Consider the following 17,353-nt stretch of genomic DNA (forward strand, 5'->3'; position numbering starts at 1 on the left):
CCTTGTAAGGGATCACATCCACACACCTAAGCCACACCCTAAGGCCATTACCTCAAGTCTATTGGTGGAACAAAATGCCACTACCTTTCTTGTTTCCATGTATTTTTCATCTCTTGCCCTCTTCTTTCTACAACTACTGGCTCCAAGTCAGCTCCATCAGCCAGTGACCCAGCCTCCAGGCCTGGGCTGCCTTCCTCTTCCTGTCAATCAACACTGGCTCCTCGCCCTGCTGCTAGGTGGGAAGTGTTCTCCATGAACCAGTTGGCTTCCATCCCTGACAGACCTACCTTCTGAGCCAACTAGTCCATGGATGTAGAAGGATAGTTCACAGAATTCCTTATTCTCTATCTAAATCAAAGTTCATTTTAAGAATGACCAATGACTGTTGGGGAGATCAAAGTACCCATTTACTGATGAATTGACCAAAAAGAATCTAGTTTTCTCATCCTATAATAGATATATGTTACTTTTATGTCTTGGCAATGGTAGCATAGGGTCAATGTTGTGTTTTTTTTCCTGGTGCAGTCCTCCTTGGTAGACATCATCTGCCTGTCTGAAGAAAAGTATTTCAAAGTTACCATAGCAAATTTCCTGTCCCATGGTACCTTCCCCAAAAGACTCTTGCCCTGTCTGAGACTTTTTTTTTTCTGAGGGAATGTCCCATCACTAAACAAGGGATGAAGGGAAAAAGTCATTTTCTTTGACATTTTTTCACATGTCCTTGTAACCTTGATCTTCACCCCAAATCTAGACAACAAATTTGAACTCTATGGCCATCTCTCCTCTTTCATTTCAGTAACTTTTGGATTTGTTTTTTAAAAAGAAATCCAGAATGCCAGTGAATGCCTGGGACCCTGGAGGACATTTTACAGAGAGGTGTCTGTGAGGGAGAAGTGGTATGTAGCTGTGTGGGGAAGGTACAGTAGCCCTTCGTTAGAGATGGGGAAACTGAGGCTTGGAGAGATTAAAACCCACCTGACAAGTGACAAAGGAGATTCAAACTAGGACCTGACCCCACAGCATTGGCAATTGAACACCCAACTTTTTTCTTTGAAATTATTTGCTAAATAAGAAGACATGTCATTTCCAAGGGGCTCCATAGACACATGTGACAAAGAAAAGGGATCTGAGAGGGTTTTGTGGTCTCTGACACACAAAGAAACAAATGTAAATGCATTCAAATACTATGAGAGAGGCCATCAACAGGGGACTTATTACTCTAATTGATTTTACTAGTATTTTAGCATCTGACCCGTTTCTCTTAATTGAATTGGAGTGACTTATGCAACACATTTGTTGTACTGACTTTGAGAAGATTTATAATCACCTTCACTTACACATGTATTTTTTAAAGTAGGATTTCAAAGATAATAGTGTCTGAGCTGTGGTCTTAAAGCTAAGTGACACATGATTAAGGTTTTCTTCCTGAGGAAATTTCTTTTTAAAATTGTACTGTGTTAAGAAGAAAAATAAAATAAGGGTTATTTTACACAATAATCAGAGAGGTCACCCTGAACAAAAATAAAATAATGTCTATTAAACCCTTCTGAAGGGTTGCAGATCGAGCCTCTAGGGAGAATGCTCAAGGATTATTTTGCCCTCTGCTTGAAATTTATAATTCCAGAGCCCTTAAAATATAAACTAATTTCATGTTTCCACAAAGTACTGTCCCACTGGGAAGAGCAAGAGATGCTTATTGGCACAAGAGTGTCTCCCGTCTTCCAAACAGGTGGCTCTGATGCCAGACTGCCCAGGATATCAAGGTGCTGGACTGTACTTGATGATGCCCAGCCATCTACAAAGGGTCACAGTTCAGGAACATTCCAGGGGATTTGTTCTCCAAAGGAGTTCCAAGTGATGGCTCTTCCACAGACTTCCACTGGGCATGCTCACACCAGTTTCTGCCAGGGCTTAGTTGAGGCTTGGAGGAGTGTGTCAAGACCAGGAGACGTTATTTTGGATTTTCCAGTTATTAGGTCTTGTCTTGGAAGAGAAAAAGCATAGCATCCAGTCTTTGATGGATTATAAGTCGATGGAGTGTTGGGTGGGGACAGTGAGGTGGGGGAAATGCCAAAGGAAAAGGAGATTTGTCCTTTTGAGAACCTGCAGGGCATGGGTCTCGCTGGCCCACGGTGGCCCTCTATAGACATCTGTTGTCTGTTAGTTTCTAACGTATCTGATCTCAGAGTCGTCAGGGATGGCATCCAAGGGGAAAAGATGAGAAAGTGAGTTGGAAGGAACATTTCTCTGGGTTCCTTCTCCCGTGCCCAACAGGGGAAGCCCCCCGACAGAAGTCCTGCCTAGTCTAACTTGAGGCCACCCATTGGCTGGTGGGACTAGGCTGAAACGTGAGCACCTTTAATGTGGGGTTGAAAAAACGGAATGCCGGGAAGTTAAAAGGACTTAGGGGGAAATGTCCTTTGGCCTTCCTCTGCATGACAGGATTCTGAAGTGGCAGCTAGTGAGCAGAGTAGACTCAGTTAGTCCAGTCAGACGAAAAAAGAGCGAAACCAGAGGACCAACATCAGTGATATCTTTGAGGACAGTGATGAAAGAATGGGATGGCTCTGCCAGAAAGGCGGGTCTCTTCATCATGCTTCCCAAAGCAGCTTGTGTCCCAGACTCTGGCCAGCTCTGACAGCAAGTGCACCCTGCCCTTCGGGTCATGTTTCTTGAGCACCTACTATGTGTCCGGGACACTCCAGACCCTTCATGCAAAGAAGATTCCATCCATTTTTTTTTCCTTTTCAAACTAAAGATTCTTTGAAGTAGAGACAGGTGGTGATTTTGTTTTCTACCTATACAAAGAAAAGGGAAATGCAGAATGGAATCATGGGGAGCACTGATAAATGGAAGCCTCTCAGGGAAGTTAGCATGGTGGAGGAAGGGGGGTGGATTGACTCTCTCTTTCCTCCTCTGGTCCCTTATTCTGGTACTGGCTGGAAACACAGAAAGATCTGGAATGCCAAGCCAATATTTAGAGACAGAAGAAATTGAAACCAAGCTTCAGTCACTCCTGAAATGGGGACTCTTCTTGGACATCTGAGAGGTTAAATCCATTCAAGATGAAGGAATTTTCCATTCCTGGCTGTCTGTCTCACCAGAGTGAGGACAACAGTGTAGGGAGAGACATTATATTTATCTCAGAACGTGAATTTCCTTTGACAAGGCCTCCTTAGAAATGTCCCATGCCAGGACTCCTTAGCTTTGTCTACAAACTTTTGATAGCCTTCTAAGTTTTTCCACATTATCTGAACCTCAGACTTGAGGGATTATCAACAGTTATTTACATTAAGACAGGATAGTTTTTGAAATCTCTGCAAGCCATTTCTTTAAGTGAAATTTAAAGCTTTTATTCAGATGGCTGACCCAGATTGGACCCAACTCTTAAAAATGAAAACTCTCCAGTTTAATCTTCTTCCCACTCTCCCCATTGCCCTCCCCTCCATGTGTATCTGTGTGTGAGTGAGTGTGTGGTATGGTGTGTGTGTGTGTGTGTGTGTGTGTGTGTGTGTGTGTGTGTGTGTGTACGTAAGCTGTTGTTCAATTGTGCCATCTCTGTCATCACCTACTTGGTAATCGTGATGGGAAATGAGACCTGAAGCTGATAATCCATCCGATTGTATTTTTTGTTCTGCTGGTCTCATAAGATACAGTTAGTCATTTATTTCATCTAGCTTATTGTCGATCACACCAGCGTGTTTTGCCTCCTTGCTGCAATTTTCTTTGTACTCTTGGTTCCCGGCCATGGCCCTGCTTCCTGCTGAATTAAACCGCAACCCAGACAAAACCAAAGAACACATCTCTTACAAAGGTCATGCAGGAGGTCACCCCTGGTGAGATGGACATTGCAGATGTGGTAGAAAGATTAGAGGTAGCTTTGATGAAACCTTCGTCTGTTCTTTGCCCCTGCTCCTCAGAGTGGAAGATCCAATAGCTTGTCATTGCCTGGAATTATTGAAGACTTTTGACGGGCACCTCCAGCAAAATGCCTACAGATCCTGGAGTGTGTGTGTGTGTGTGTGTGTGTGTGTGTGTGTGTGTGTGTGTGTTCGTGAGTGTGTGTGTGTGTGTGTGTTTTACACAACACTTCAGAATGATTGAGGTGTTCAAAGGAACTTTGCCAAGTGAGCTCTTTGCAGGGCTCCGATTCCCATAGGTTGCCCTTCCTTAAGGTCCCTCGGTGGCCCTTGCGTTCCGTTTGATGACAATTTCTGTTCATTCCAGATTGTATTACTTCTCTTTAGCAGCTTCAAACAGCTCCCTGGAGCTGCAGTTTTAGCATTTGGGTGCTGATCACATCAGTCCCTGGACTTTTGTTATTTTTCACCCCTTTGAAGGTTTCCCTCCGTTCTTCTGTTTTCGATGGCTTCTGCTTTCATCTCTGCTGCCTTTTCTGCCACAGTGTTATCTATTCATTTGAGAGAATCTGGCCATTCAGGCCTCTGAAGATGAGGCCATTCCCTCCCTTCTGGGCCCTGACTGCCTCCGTGGGTAGTCCTCCATTGGGGCTTTTCATCAGGCAACAGTGGGGCCCCTCTTCAGGCTGCTACTTTGGTGCCGTGATAAGAATTAGTGTGCCACAATTTCATTTTTATCAACCTCTTCAGTGTCTTCCCATTTGGGGATGAGATGCAGGAGTTTCTGGCATGGCTGGTACTTTTAGAAATAGTTTCATCTCTGATCATGGCAGATAATGAAAGGGAGGCCACCTCATCTCCATCGCAGGCACTTTCCACAAATGACTTTTTACTGTCTCTTTCCTCATTGTGACCAAATGACCAAATCATGGAGCAGACATCAGACTTTGAGTGTTTTAGTCCGAGGCTTCCTGGCACCCTACCTGAGACTTTATCTAAGTCCTTCGCAAACTACCGTGCTGTTCTCATCTAAAATCCATGCCATGAATAGTACATATTATTCTGACTAATTGAATAATTCACGTGTTTTATTTCAAAATCTCTTGTGCTAAATAATTTAATTGTATAAAAGTATAATTTGAAAATAGTATAGATTGTTACTATTCTTTTGACTAGGTTCAGGTGTGTGTGCACACATGAAGAAATACTCATATATGTAGGTGTGCCTGTATGTAGAGGCTAGGGCAATGAAAGATGTATTCCTCATTGCTTTACATGTTTTTGTGTTGTTTTGTTTTTAGTTAGAATCTCTCACTGAACCTGAAGCTCACTAATTGGCTAGACTGGCCAGCCAGTGAGCCCCAGGGTTCCTCCTATCTGATTCTCCCATGGCTGACATCTGCATATGCCATCACTCTCTGATTTTTACCTGGGAGGCTGAAGGCCCGAACTCAGGTCCTCTTGCTTGCACAGCAGGCATTTTACTGACTGGGCTAACTCCCAGTATTTCATACCAAGGAGAAAGTGTTAAAATAGTGTGCGTGAAGCCAAAAAGCCAAGTGATCATCCTTTAGCTGTAAACACAGGTTTGCTTTAGGCTTAATGCCAGGAAGCCCTCCTTTTTTTTTCCCGTGTGTGTGTGTGTGTGTGTGTGTGTGTGTGTGTGTGTGTGTGTGTGTGTGTGTGTGCTAAGACAGAGTTTCTCTGTAACAGCCTTTGCTGTCCTGGAATTCACTCTGTAGATCAGGCTGTCCTCAAGCTCACAGAGATCCAACTTCTGCCTTCTGAGTGCTAGAATTAAAGGTGTGTGCCACCATATTCAGGAGAATAAACTATTAAAAGGTGTTTTTATGATTAAAATGGATTTCACTTGGAAATATTAATTTCTTGTTTCACTATTACAGAAGCCCCTTTGTCCCCATATCTCTGTGACCTGAAAGATTGAAAGACCATAAAGTGACCATCAAATATCCAGGCCTGGTTTATGTAGCAGGTCATATGATCTGATTTCTGGAGACTATTAGGGCTCTCGATAAATTAAAACCCAATTGCTGATTTATTGGTAGCATGCTGCTAAAGGGCCATATAAATTATCTCTATGGTGGGAATGAATAGATGACATAAAAATGTATACACAAAAAGGGAGATATATTACCAACAAAAGCATCTTTGGAAAAACAGGAAGTGACCTTCATATGTCACTTTCAAAAGACCTATAGTAGGTAACTTTGCTTAGTCTGTCCACCTGGGTGTCACTACAAATACATCAAACAACACAAAGTTCATGTTCCAATAGAGGCAATGTCAAGAACTCATGTTCGAATCCCAGCTTTCCCATTAGTGTACGACCCTGTCTGAGTCAAAAGGCCTTGGAGGAAGGGGCTCCACCTCTCCCTGCCTCTTCCTGAGCATCTATGCTCCAGCCTAGCTTTTTCTACATTCTTCCTATGGAAAGCATTGTGAAAACATCAAGAATTTAAAAATTCTATGGGAAGTTGCGGGGGGGGGGGAGTGGGGTAGGGAGTAGCCACAGAGATTTCACTACAGAAAAGCATCATTATTCTGGAGCCCGAACACTCTATGGAGTACAAGAGACAGAAGCCCAGAGTACCTGAGCACGAGTCTAGGATACTTTGCAGACCATTGTGGTGTCTGCACAAAGTGGCTGTCATCTGGCAGATGGGGAGATGGCAGTTTCCAGGCCTCCCACAAATTAGCTGGTTTTCATGATCGTGTGCCAGATGCCTTGCCAACAGGATAGCAGGTTTTTTGTTTGTTTGGTTTGGTTTTTTGTTTTGTTGTTGTTGTTTTACTTTAATGAATAGCTATAGCCACTGAAAAAGGCATCACTATCATGTGTATGTGTGTATAAAGCCTCCTTTGGCAAACCTGTAACCTCATTTGCACTGAAAGGAAACAGTTGCCAAGTTATGCTGAAGTTTTCCTGCTCCTGTTTTTCACTGAATTTCCCCTTACTGCTAACCTTTTCTTCTCTAGAAGGCTGGCAAGTTCAACATAATGCAGAGACAGAATAGCAATGACAACTGTCTTAATAGAAAGAGCCATATTTAAACCATAACTCTGAGTTATCCAGAAAACACAACTCTGAAAAGAAGTGGAGGGGTGTTTGGACCATTTTGTTTTATCAATATTTGGTAAATGTTAGAATTGAATAAAAACACTGTGTGTCACACAGGTGTCCTACTAAGTAAAACTCTTCCTTCTGCCAGTAAACCTTGGGACATTGCTTAATAAATCTTAAATAGCCAAACCCCTGATTGTAAGGTCTTAAGTAATAAGGGTTATTGTTACAGGCACATACACTAATTCTGTAAACAATTAAGAAGAATTGAGCTATTTCCTTGTAAATTAATTTTCTGGAGCATGTCTGTATAAATGCTTAAACAACTTCACTTTTATTTTGCAGGGGAGGTTTTCAAAATATATTATGTAAGTCCCTGTCCTCGTGTGCTGTCATTCTTAATAATTCAAAGCTATTATAAACATTAATTATTATGGCCTTCACAGTATGCTGTAACACAAGATGTCCTCAAGATACCCAAGGTGTGGCTGATAGCTGGCTCCTACACTAAGTGAGCCTGTCCTGCCATAGTTTTTAATTCCTTATGTCTCCCTTTTTGTCTTTTTATGAAATCTCTTCTGTTGGTAATTTATCCTGTATTTTTCTCTGCCCTTAATTGCAAAGGTTTCAGCTCTTCCTGCAAGGCTTCTTCTCTATTATCTTTTGTATGCTCAACTTCCAGACAGCATGTCTTTCAGGTCTGTCTTCCAGACAGGAAAGCAGTCCTGGACTGCCGGAAGCTTGCTTTTGAAGCACACGGCTTGATCTCAGTCTCTCAGATTTTAGTGGGTGTCTTTGTAACATTGTCCATATTTGTTTCTTTCTTTTTCATCTTTGGGCCATTTTGTCTTCATTTTCTTCTACATTGCATGTAGAAGGCTTTTATGTGAGATGTCTCTAATTATGGAAGGTTTTATCACAGTTATTTGTACTTCTCTGAGCGCAGTTGTAATTTACTTAACCTTGGAATTTACCTGTGCACACACTGAAAACGGGATGCCTTCTCTGAATCTGATGACAGTGTTTAGGGCGGAAGAACCAGATTCTTTTCACTTCCTTTTCCAAACCTCTCCCAGCGTCTCACCCAATGCTGCTCCCAGAAATATCCCTGAAGGAAACTTAAAATTATCATCACACACACGCCATATACCAACGTAGCTTTCTAAGAACTATAATTGCTTTTCCTGTTCTGGAAAACACTTGTATGTTTTTCACACCTTGGGTTTTAAAAAAAAATCAAGAAAGTCCACACTGAGCATAAATGATTTTTTTAAATCGCCGAAGAGATGAAAATAGAATTATTCACAGACACAAATTCCAAATACAGTTTAACTTTCCTATGGGAATCTTCTGCTGATGTAAGAATCCATAGGTCATTATTAGACATGCTTTCATTCATTCATTCATTTCTCCCAACAATAGCATTTATTCAATACCCGCTGGGCCCCACCAGGGATGCACAAAGCATATCAGACTCAACCAGGAAATACTCACTTTGGCCCGAATTCCAAGGTTTTGTGAGTCACAGCCCAGCTGCCGTGTGTTAGACTCATTCCCCTAGCTCAAACTGAAAGCTGTAAAGTGAAAAACAACTTGTTTTTCTTAAATTATGCTTGATTCTATTAGAATGATCCCAAACATTTTGTTATCCGGGAAGGAATTTGCAGAAGGGATGACATAACGTTTTTTCCTGCTCACTGACAAGTAATTCAGTAGCCTCATCCAGGAGCATTTAAAATAGCTGTGAAATAATGGGAGGCAATTGTACCTCTGCAGAATATTCCAGGAGCATGCCTGCCAGCAGGTGATGTTTTAAATGCCAGGTTTGATTCAGACCTGTCGTTTGCTTCCTGATGAGAACCTGTGAGTTTCAGGGGTGCATATGGAGGGGGGGTTGTCTCTGGAAAAGTTCCTATAAATGTAAGTTACGAAGCAATGTGAGTTTTGTAGACAGCCACCCTTATGGATCTCTTTTGCTGTGTGATCAAATGCACAGTCATCATCATCTCTCTCTTTCTCTCCCTGCCCTTCCTTTCTTCTGCCAGTGACTCATCTTGTTTTGAGTCTTCTAAAGACCCATGATCTTAAGGAATGTCACTTAATCACATCTGATCATCATGATGTTGTAAGGCAATCATTGGTATAAATTTTGAGTGAAGTAACCACTGAGTGATGGATTTTGTCTCTGACCTGCCACCATGTAGACTTAATGTCGTTTCATTTACCTTAGGAACACACAGGCAGAGTGAGGCCACTCCGCATAAATCACTTATGTTTCATTGCCTTGAAATCTTTTTTGTTAAAGAGCATTTTTTTAATTTCGTTTAGTCCTGTATTTTGTGTTTGTGGGTACTTTGTCTGGGTGTACATCTGCAAACCAGAAGAAGGTACCAGACAGTTGTGAGCTGCCATGTGGGTGCTGGAAATTGAACTCAGGACCTTCAGTAGAGCTGCAAGTGCTTTTAACCACTAAGCCATCTCTCACTAAGCCACCATTGCCTTGGAATTTTAAGGAATACATCAGAAACCATTTCAGATAGAAGCATGATATGTTTATTAATTAAATATGTATTTTAGGAATTCTTGAGAGAGAGAAAAAAAAAAGATCGTATTTCCAGAGAGGACAAACTGATGTGTTTGAAGCATCACTTTTAAACATTCAACAAATGTTTTTGAAATAGAATAAATTACCAGCTTATTGTAATTCAGACCGTCTTGGTGCTACATTGTTAGAAAATGGTGCCAATACTGAATTTTGAAGGCTAACAGAGCCTGGAGTCTTTGCTATTCATTCTCAGGATGACATGATCTGGTATGCTGATCATACAGCACACAGCAAGTGTCTGAGAAACAAAATGTCTACTTTTCAATGGACACTTTCTCTGAGGCCTTCAGAATCCCTGGATCTACTGTAGCAGTACATGATGTTACCCAGATGCCCACATCAGTTCACTGTTCACACTACTGGTTGATATATTTTGCATTGTTTACTTTGGTACGAACTTCTAACTTTAGCTTATAATCTATCCTGATGAGATGATGATCAGACACCAACAGCGTGCCAGATTCTAAGATTCGAGTCCACTAACTGACTCTTTAGGTCTTTCCAAAACCCATTATCAGAGATAGGTTCATTTTTTTTTTCAGTTTTATAGGTGAGGAAACTGAAACTCACAGCCATACAACCAGTCAGTGTTAAGACCAGGATGGGAATCCAGATTTTCCAATCCCAGCCCCAGCACTCTTTCTATCATGTGTTCCAATTTCAGCAAGACATTTGCTTAGTGGGCAAATATTTACCCAGCAACTGCATGTGCCAGACACTATGGTAAATGTTGGCATGACTGACAATACAAAAGAGCCTAAGACAGACAGCGTTCTCCCTGATGCTAGAGATAAAAGCACAAATGATTACCAAAAAACAGGGTGAATGAGACTGAGTGGGTAAAGGCACCTGCCGTCAAGCCTGACAACCCGAGTTCAATCCCAGAGACCTGTATGATGAAAAGAGAGAACTACTCTAGTATGTTATCCTCTGATGGCACATCCACACATGCATGCATGTGTGTCTACACATGATTGTACATGTGTACACACATACACACACAGATTAATTTTTGAAAAGACAATGACACTAGAGAAAGAACAAGGTAAAATTAAAAGCAAACAAAAACAAAAAACAAAGGTGAAGAATCGGGTTTACAAAATGAGCAGGTTGCAAATGGGAGACTCTGGGGTTTCTCCATGACCTTCCAAAGACAATAGCATTGAAACTGAGAGCACAGAGTGACAAAATAAATGGAGAAGTAGAATAATCTATTTTCATTATTGATGAGTTTTATGTTTATGAATTTTAACGAGCATTACCATTTATTTGTGACCCCCCAAGTCAGTGCTGGTTTTGTGGGCATGGGCAGGCAAGCAGCTATGCAGGGCGTCCAATTGTGAGGTTCTCGTTTCCAGCTGAGGTCAACCAAGGCAACACTCTCCCTCCTTATTTCATCTCTCGGACTATAAACAAATGGGCCTTTTCCAAAGACACTACATTTGTCTAATCCTTGTGCTTTTTGTTGATGATCTCACTGTTTGAAACTGCTGGCAGTGTGATGATCACCAAAAAGCTGTCTGGGGCTCCTAAGTGCAGGAAGGCCAGTGATATGCTTATAGAGTAAACTCCATGTGCTCTCAAAGCTCCCTTCAGCCACAAATCCAGGACTCATGGTACTGCTGGCTATGAGTTCAATATAAGGAGCCAACAGAATGCATTAAATAGGGTGACTTTAAATAGAACCACAAATAAAACATGGTTATATTTTCACCATTTGGCAAAAATGCTATGAGCAACAACTGGCAGAAGGATAACCCCACATTTTCTCTGGGCAAGATGATTCCATAGTTAGCATTTCTGCTGACTTTGTTAAATATAGCTATAACAAATAACCAGAGCGACAATGCATGGATAAATATCAGATAGCTACAAGTGTTGGTGTGCATACAGAGCAATTGGCATGCCCACATCACTGGTTGGAATGCAAAATAACACAGCCACTCTAGCAAGCACTAGGCATTGCTTCTATGAAATGTATGCAGCACTCCTGTATGACCCACCATTGCTAGATAAATGAAGTAAAAAATGTACATTAACACACCAATGTGAATGTTTACAACAGATTAAACTGTGGTTCCAAAGAAGATTGGAAAACATTCCTCTTCTTCTGGGGAAGGAATAATCAACTTTCTTCAATAAGACATGGGGGTTGTTGTTGATATAGTAAGCCTTATGGGATAAATCTCAAATATGGAATGATCAAAGTCAAAAGACTTCATGCTATACACCGTGTGTGTGTGTGTGTGTGTGTGTGTGTGTGTGTGTGTGTGTGTGTGTGTGCACCTACCTATTTGTGTATGTATATAGGCACCTGCAGATTATGCTCCTGCATGTAAAGGCCAGAGAACAATCTCACTATCATTCCTCAAATACCATGGACATATCCAATTAGACTAGGCTGGCTGTGCAGTGAACCCTAGGGATTCTCCCATCTCTTCCTCTGCCTCCCTTAGGCTGGGATTATAAATACGTTCCACTGCACCTGACTTTTAAAATGTGGACTCTAGGGATCGAACCAGGGTCCTTGTGTGTGTGAAGCAAGAACCTTACTGGTTGAGCTAGCTATATCTCCCTTTTTAGAAGCAAAAAAACATACAGAAAAAAATGGAGCTCCAGTTTCCAGAATTCTGAATAGAAGGACACATTGAATGCAGAGAGGTATACAGGAGTACTGAGAGAAAGGGATCTTGACTGTATCGGTGGCTGTGCCCTTAAATGCCTTTATCAAAACTCCATCTGAAGCATGAATCAAAATACAGTGTTTCTAATTTGCCACAGTAACTCATGAAAGCAAGGGGGGAATTCCAGGTCTTTGCCTGTCATTCTAGCTGATAAAATACTGTAAGTGTAAAACAAACACTGCATAATATTTGATGTTACATGGTGAGTTAAGTGCTGATTCCTCTGAACACACAAAGACATTTTCTTTCCTCTTGTTTTGCAATGTCCAGATCTCGTGTGATGACACAGAATATATACAGGCTCTTTGACAAGCACTGAAATCTGCACAGTTGACTGTGATTCCAAAAAAGAAAAAAAAAAGTACATTATTTATCAGAGGATAGAACTCTTTCATGACTGGAACTGCCCTGTCAAATGGCAGTTTGACCTTGAGGCCATAGAGAAAAGAAGACATCAGAAAAAATATGACGATATTGCTTATCTTCCTTGTGTGTGGTTATTTAACCATGGGCAATTGTCAGACATGGATGGTTTAGCTGTCCATGTCCTTGAAAGCCAGAGAGACCCACCACATAATCAAAGAGTTACTGTTGTTTTCTATTCTTCCTTGTTTATGATGGCTTTGCTCCATTAACTCAGTTATATTTCAAGGAGTGAGGATGTCGTAAATGAACTCACCATCACCGTTGAGTTTATGAAACTCAGTTTCACCATACAAGGTGTACCTAACCTTTGGGATAATGGGCAAGCTTGGCTGTCTGAAACTGTCATTACTCCCAAGCCTTAGAAGCAAATTCAGTAATGTATATCAGTCATTTCTCCATAATGCAGCAGATGCACCAACAGGTCCAGCCTGTAGCACAGCATTTTAACAATTACTTTACATTTTACTTTGTGATGTCAGAAGACCTTAACTCTCTATGTGTACTTTTGTTTTGTACAAATGACACTTGTGATAATCACACGTACCACAGCCACTTAATAAACGCAGACAAGAATTTTACTTAAAGCACTCTGAAAACTCAGGGCTCTGCTTAAGATGGGTATGTGCCCCAAACCATGTATTAGAGTAGGTGGATAAGATAAGATCTTATGCCACATGTTGCAAAGAACTGCGGTGTTTCCATTTGCTAATGCAGAAGCCAGCAAAGGGCTTTGTTTGATATGATTTCTGTATAATAGCACGAACTATAAAATTACTATTTTCTACATTTGTAACACATTTGTTGCATTTGGAAACTTTTAGAAATGCTACTGTTGGTGTTTGTAATTTTGAATTTCCTTAAGACTACATGTAACATCCAATTATGTAGAGCTGTATGTTCCAAAATGGAAAAAGGTATAAACTCCCCTCAAGAGTTAATTTGCAGCAAGTGTTCCTTAAATATACAAATGGTAATATTGTTTCCAAACAAGGTAATTACAATTGTGTACAGAATGTTTCTTCATTAGTAGTAATTAAATAATTTACTAAATTGTGCAATAATTCATGATGACACATGCTAACCCTGCTCCATTACAGGAGCTGGTGATAAAAGAATTCCTTGCACCCATGCCTAGATGGAATTAGAGTGGCCATTTTTGATTCCTGGAGAAGTCAGCTTGCTATTTTAAAAATTGCTAAGTAGTTCTGAATGAAAGGAAAACAAATGATAAATTATTTGAGCATTGTGGCATAGTGAGTGAACAACTTAGAATCCATATGTGTAGAATTTGCTTAAATAGTGATTCTGTATTCTAGGACATGTCACTCCATTTCTTTGTTCCTTAACTTCCCTTGTCTGTAAAAGAAGCATAGAAAAAAATACCCAGAATGTACTTTGATGAAAAGAATTTTGAAAGAAAAATGCATGTCTGCTACACAGGAAATCCCAGGAAATGGTCAGCCAGCAGGAGAGGAAATGGAAGCAACAGTAGTGGAATTGAATCTTCATCCAAAGTCATTTTGAAGGTCTGGGGAGATGGATCAGTTCTGCGTTATAATCCCAGCTCCAGGGAGAGAGTTGGAGACAAGAAGATCCCTGGGGCTCCCTAGCCAAACAGGATAGCCAATGGTGAGCTCCAAGTTCAGTGAAAGACCCTGGCTCTAAAATTAAGGTGGAAAGCAGTAGAGAAAGACACCTAACATCATCAGCCTCTAGCCTGCTTGTACACAAACACACACACACACACACACACACACACACACACACACACGTGCATGTGTACCTACACAGAGAAAGAGAGAGAAAGAGGGAGAGAGGGAGAGAGGGAGGGAGGGAGGGAGGAAGGGAAAAAGCCATTGCAATTCCATATACTTATCTTTGTTGTGGGGGAGACACAAGATTGTGTCCACACACTGGATACTAGAACCCAGATGTGAATAAATTGCCTAATTTGGTCATCCTCATCTTCCAATACATAGGGATAATTTTTCAATTCAAGAGGAGTGTAGTGATTATCTTTTAATACAGGTTAAACATAGTTAGAAGACTTTGACGTTTTTTTTTATTAAGACAAAAATAACCACTGGAGTTTGCCCCGGCTCACACTTGCACTGCACTGGGCTTAGGCATAAATAATAGATGGGCTTCTGGGAGGGAGAAGAAGCTGCAGTAGAACACTGTCAGCCTGGATGAGTCCCATGCTGTAAGCTGGGGCTTAGATATGAGCATCCAAACTGCTATTGACATACGGCACAATTGTCTGAAATGTCAATAGATATAAAATGAGGATTTCATAATGCAGAATAATTGATTACTCCGCTTGACTGAACAGGAACATATTTTGTCTGTGAAAGCAAAATAATGACAGCATTTGCTCCTGGAAAGTTCCTCACTTCAGAACTTGGATTTCCCAGCAAAACCCACGTGACTCTGTGGGCTTGATCACTCATGACAAAAATAGGGGAAACTGTCTGTAATTGCTTATCTTTTCTCCACTATTTTGTATTTATATATGGCCAGAGCTTTTTAAAAATAAGATACAGCCCTTCCAGGAAGCATCTATATTAATAGGAGTGAAAAGGATGAGATACAAAAATCAAGTAACACTCAATTTACCTTATTCATCCTCGAATGCCCTGCTGAGCTTTGGGGAAACAACACCACTTTCTATTTTACTTTTCCTCCATGTGCACGTAAGCTCTGTGTGTTTTACTAAGCACAGTTTAACCTTATGACTACCAAACCAACGTTAATCCTTGTAATAAGACTACAACACAAGCAAGGGAAGAAAACACCGGTTTTCTTAAGCATGGTTTCTTCTTATGCCCTGACCCTCCCCCACACACCCCAAACACATTCCATGAATAGATACAGTTTGATTTTTAATTTTTGTTTGTCTTGGTTTTTATAGAGCCTTGTGTTGCTCAGGTTGGTCTTGAACTCACACCATAACCAAGGATAGCCTTGAATGTCTGAACCTCCTTCTGCCTCCGGAGTGCTGGGATTTCAGTGTGTGCCTCCTTGTTCTGCTGAGCATCTATAGTTTGAAGAGCTCAGTGCGGGGCACGTAAAGGGGAGGCAGGAGATGCAGCTATGGCCCCATTGTTTAGACTTTTCCTCCTCTCTGTTTTATAGTGTGTGCTACTCTGAACCTTTAGATCTGTTGCCCCTTTGCCTTTTCTCTATACTATTATCAGCAATCTGGAACCCTTTCATTCCTATTTCTAGCAAGATTTGAGCCAGACTTCAAGGTCTAGCCTAGATGGCACCTTCCTCAGGAAGTCTCAAAAAAATAGCTCTGTACACATTAATCTCTCTTGTTCTTTTTAATTTATTTTACTCTATGCACATGCGCACGTGCCTGCTTGGCTGTGTCTCATGTGTTTGCAGCTCCCTCAGAGGCCAGAAGAAGGCACTGGATCCCCTATACATGGAGGTAGAGGCAGTGGTGAACTACCCACACACTGTTTATGAGCTGGAAAACCAAGGAACTCTACAAAACCACCAGGTACTCTTAACCACTCAACCATCTCTCCGGCTTCCACCTACCTCATTCTTGACTAACAGAGGCTTGATCTCCAGAACACTTAGAGTAAACATCATGCATTCTGTCTTACATTATAGCATCACAATCATCCTCATTTGATTTCCTGCTGGATCTTGGACTCCTTAAAGGACATCATAAAGTCCTTCTCTTTCTCCTTCACTCTCTAGTCCTAGCAATAGCTATGCATAGAGATTTTTTTTTACTCATCATGGGGGAGCTTGCTCTCTTACAGAAAAAGAAAGGTGAGAAGCTTGCCTGACCACAGTCCTCTTAGGCCAAGCAGTAGCTAATTTTTGTATTCCCTACTACCTACATAGCAGTTGCTTAATAAGCACTTAATGTTTCTCTGTGTGTGTACATGTTTGTGTGCACAGGTGCACATTCACATGTGGGTGTGTGCATGTGAAGGCCAGAACTTGACATAGCATGTCTTCCTCAGTGGCTCTCCACCTTGTTTCTCTGAGGTAGTCTCTCACTGACCCCGGAGCTTGCCAATTCAGCTAAACTGATTAGCCTACAAGCTCTAGGGATCCTCCTGTCTTTGTCTCCCACGGTACTGGAACTACATGCTGCCATACCCAGCTTTTACATGGATGCTGGGGATCTGAACTCAGGTCCCTGTGCTTGCATGGTAAGCACTGTATTCTGTGGCCCCAATAGATACTATTTTACATAAGCACATAGCTTCAACTTTGTAGAGAACAGAAGTGCATGCCAATCCCTTTTCAACAAATCTTTACTAAGGATCAGTGTTTTGAGTTGGTATAGGTTATATGTTTGTTAAAATAAGGGAATTAGCTCTCTTCTGTGGCACCTCCTAGGCATTTGGCTGCATCAAGATGAGGCCACCAGCTGTCCGAAACTCAATGACGTAGGTGATGAACTCAGACTTAGTACTTTCTATGAGCCATGCATGGCCACAGACATAGCTTCTGGTGCTCTAGGTGAAGAGAAGAAAGGGTATGTGGTCTGATAATGGAGGGACAACAAAAAGGTATTCCCATGAAGCAAGGTATCTTGATCCACAGCAGTGTGTCTGCTGTTGAGTTAGGGGAAATCTTGTTATAGACCAAGGAGAACTGGAGAGAGGAAAAATGGGTCTGTTCAGGAAGCATGTGGATGCCAATCTGAGTGTTCTCAACTAGGTTA

The 17,353-nt window shown here is 41.4% G+C and overlaps 1 protein-coding gene across 1 annotated transcript in view; it reads left to right on the forward strand.

Annotated features, from left to right (window-relative positions):
* Positions 1 to 17,353, forward strand: part of Rora (RAR related orphan receptor A) — a 726,629-nt gene that overhangs the window by 611,909 nt on the left and 97,367 nt on the right. The window lies entirely within an intron of this gene.

This window comes from Cricetulus griseus, chromosome 4 (assembly GCF_003668045.3).
Source record: "Cricetulus griseus strain 17A/GY chromosome 4, alternate assembly CriGri-PICRH-1.0, whole genome shotgun sequence".
Lineage (NCBI taxonomy): Eukaryota > Metazoa > Chordata > Mammalia > Rodentia > Cricetidae > Cricetulus > Cricetulus griseus.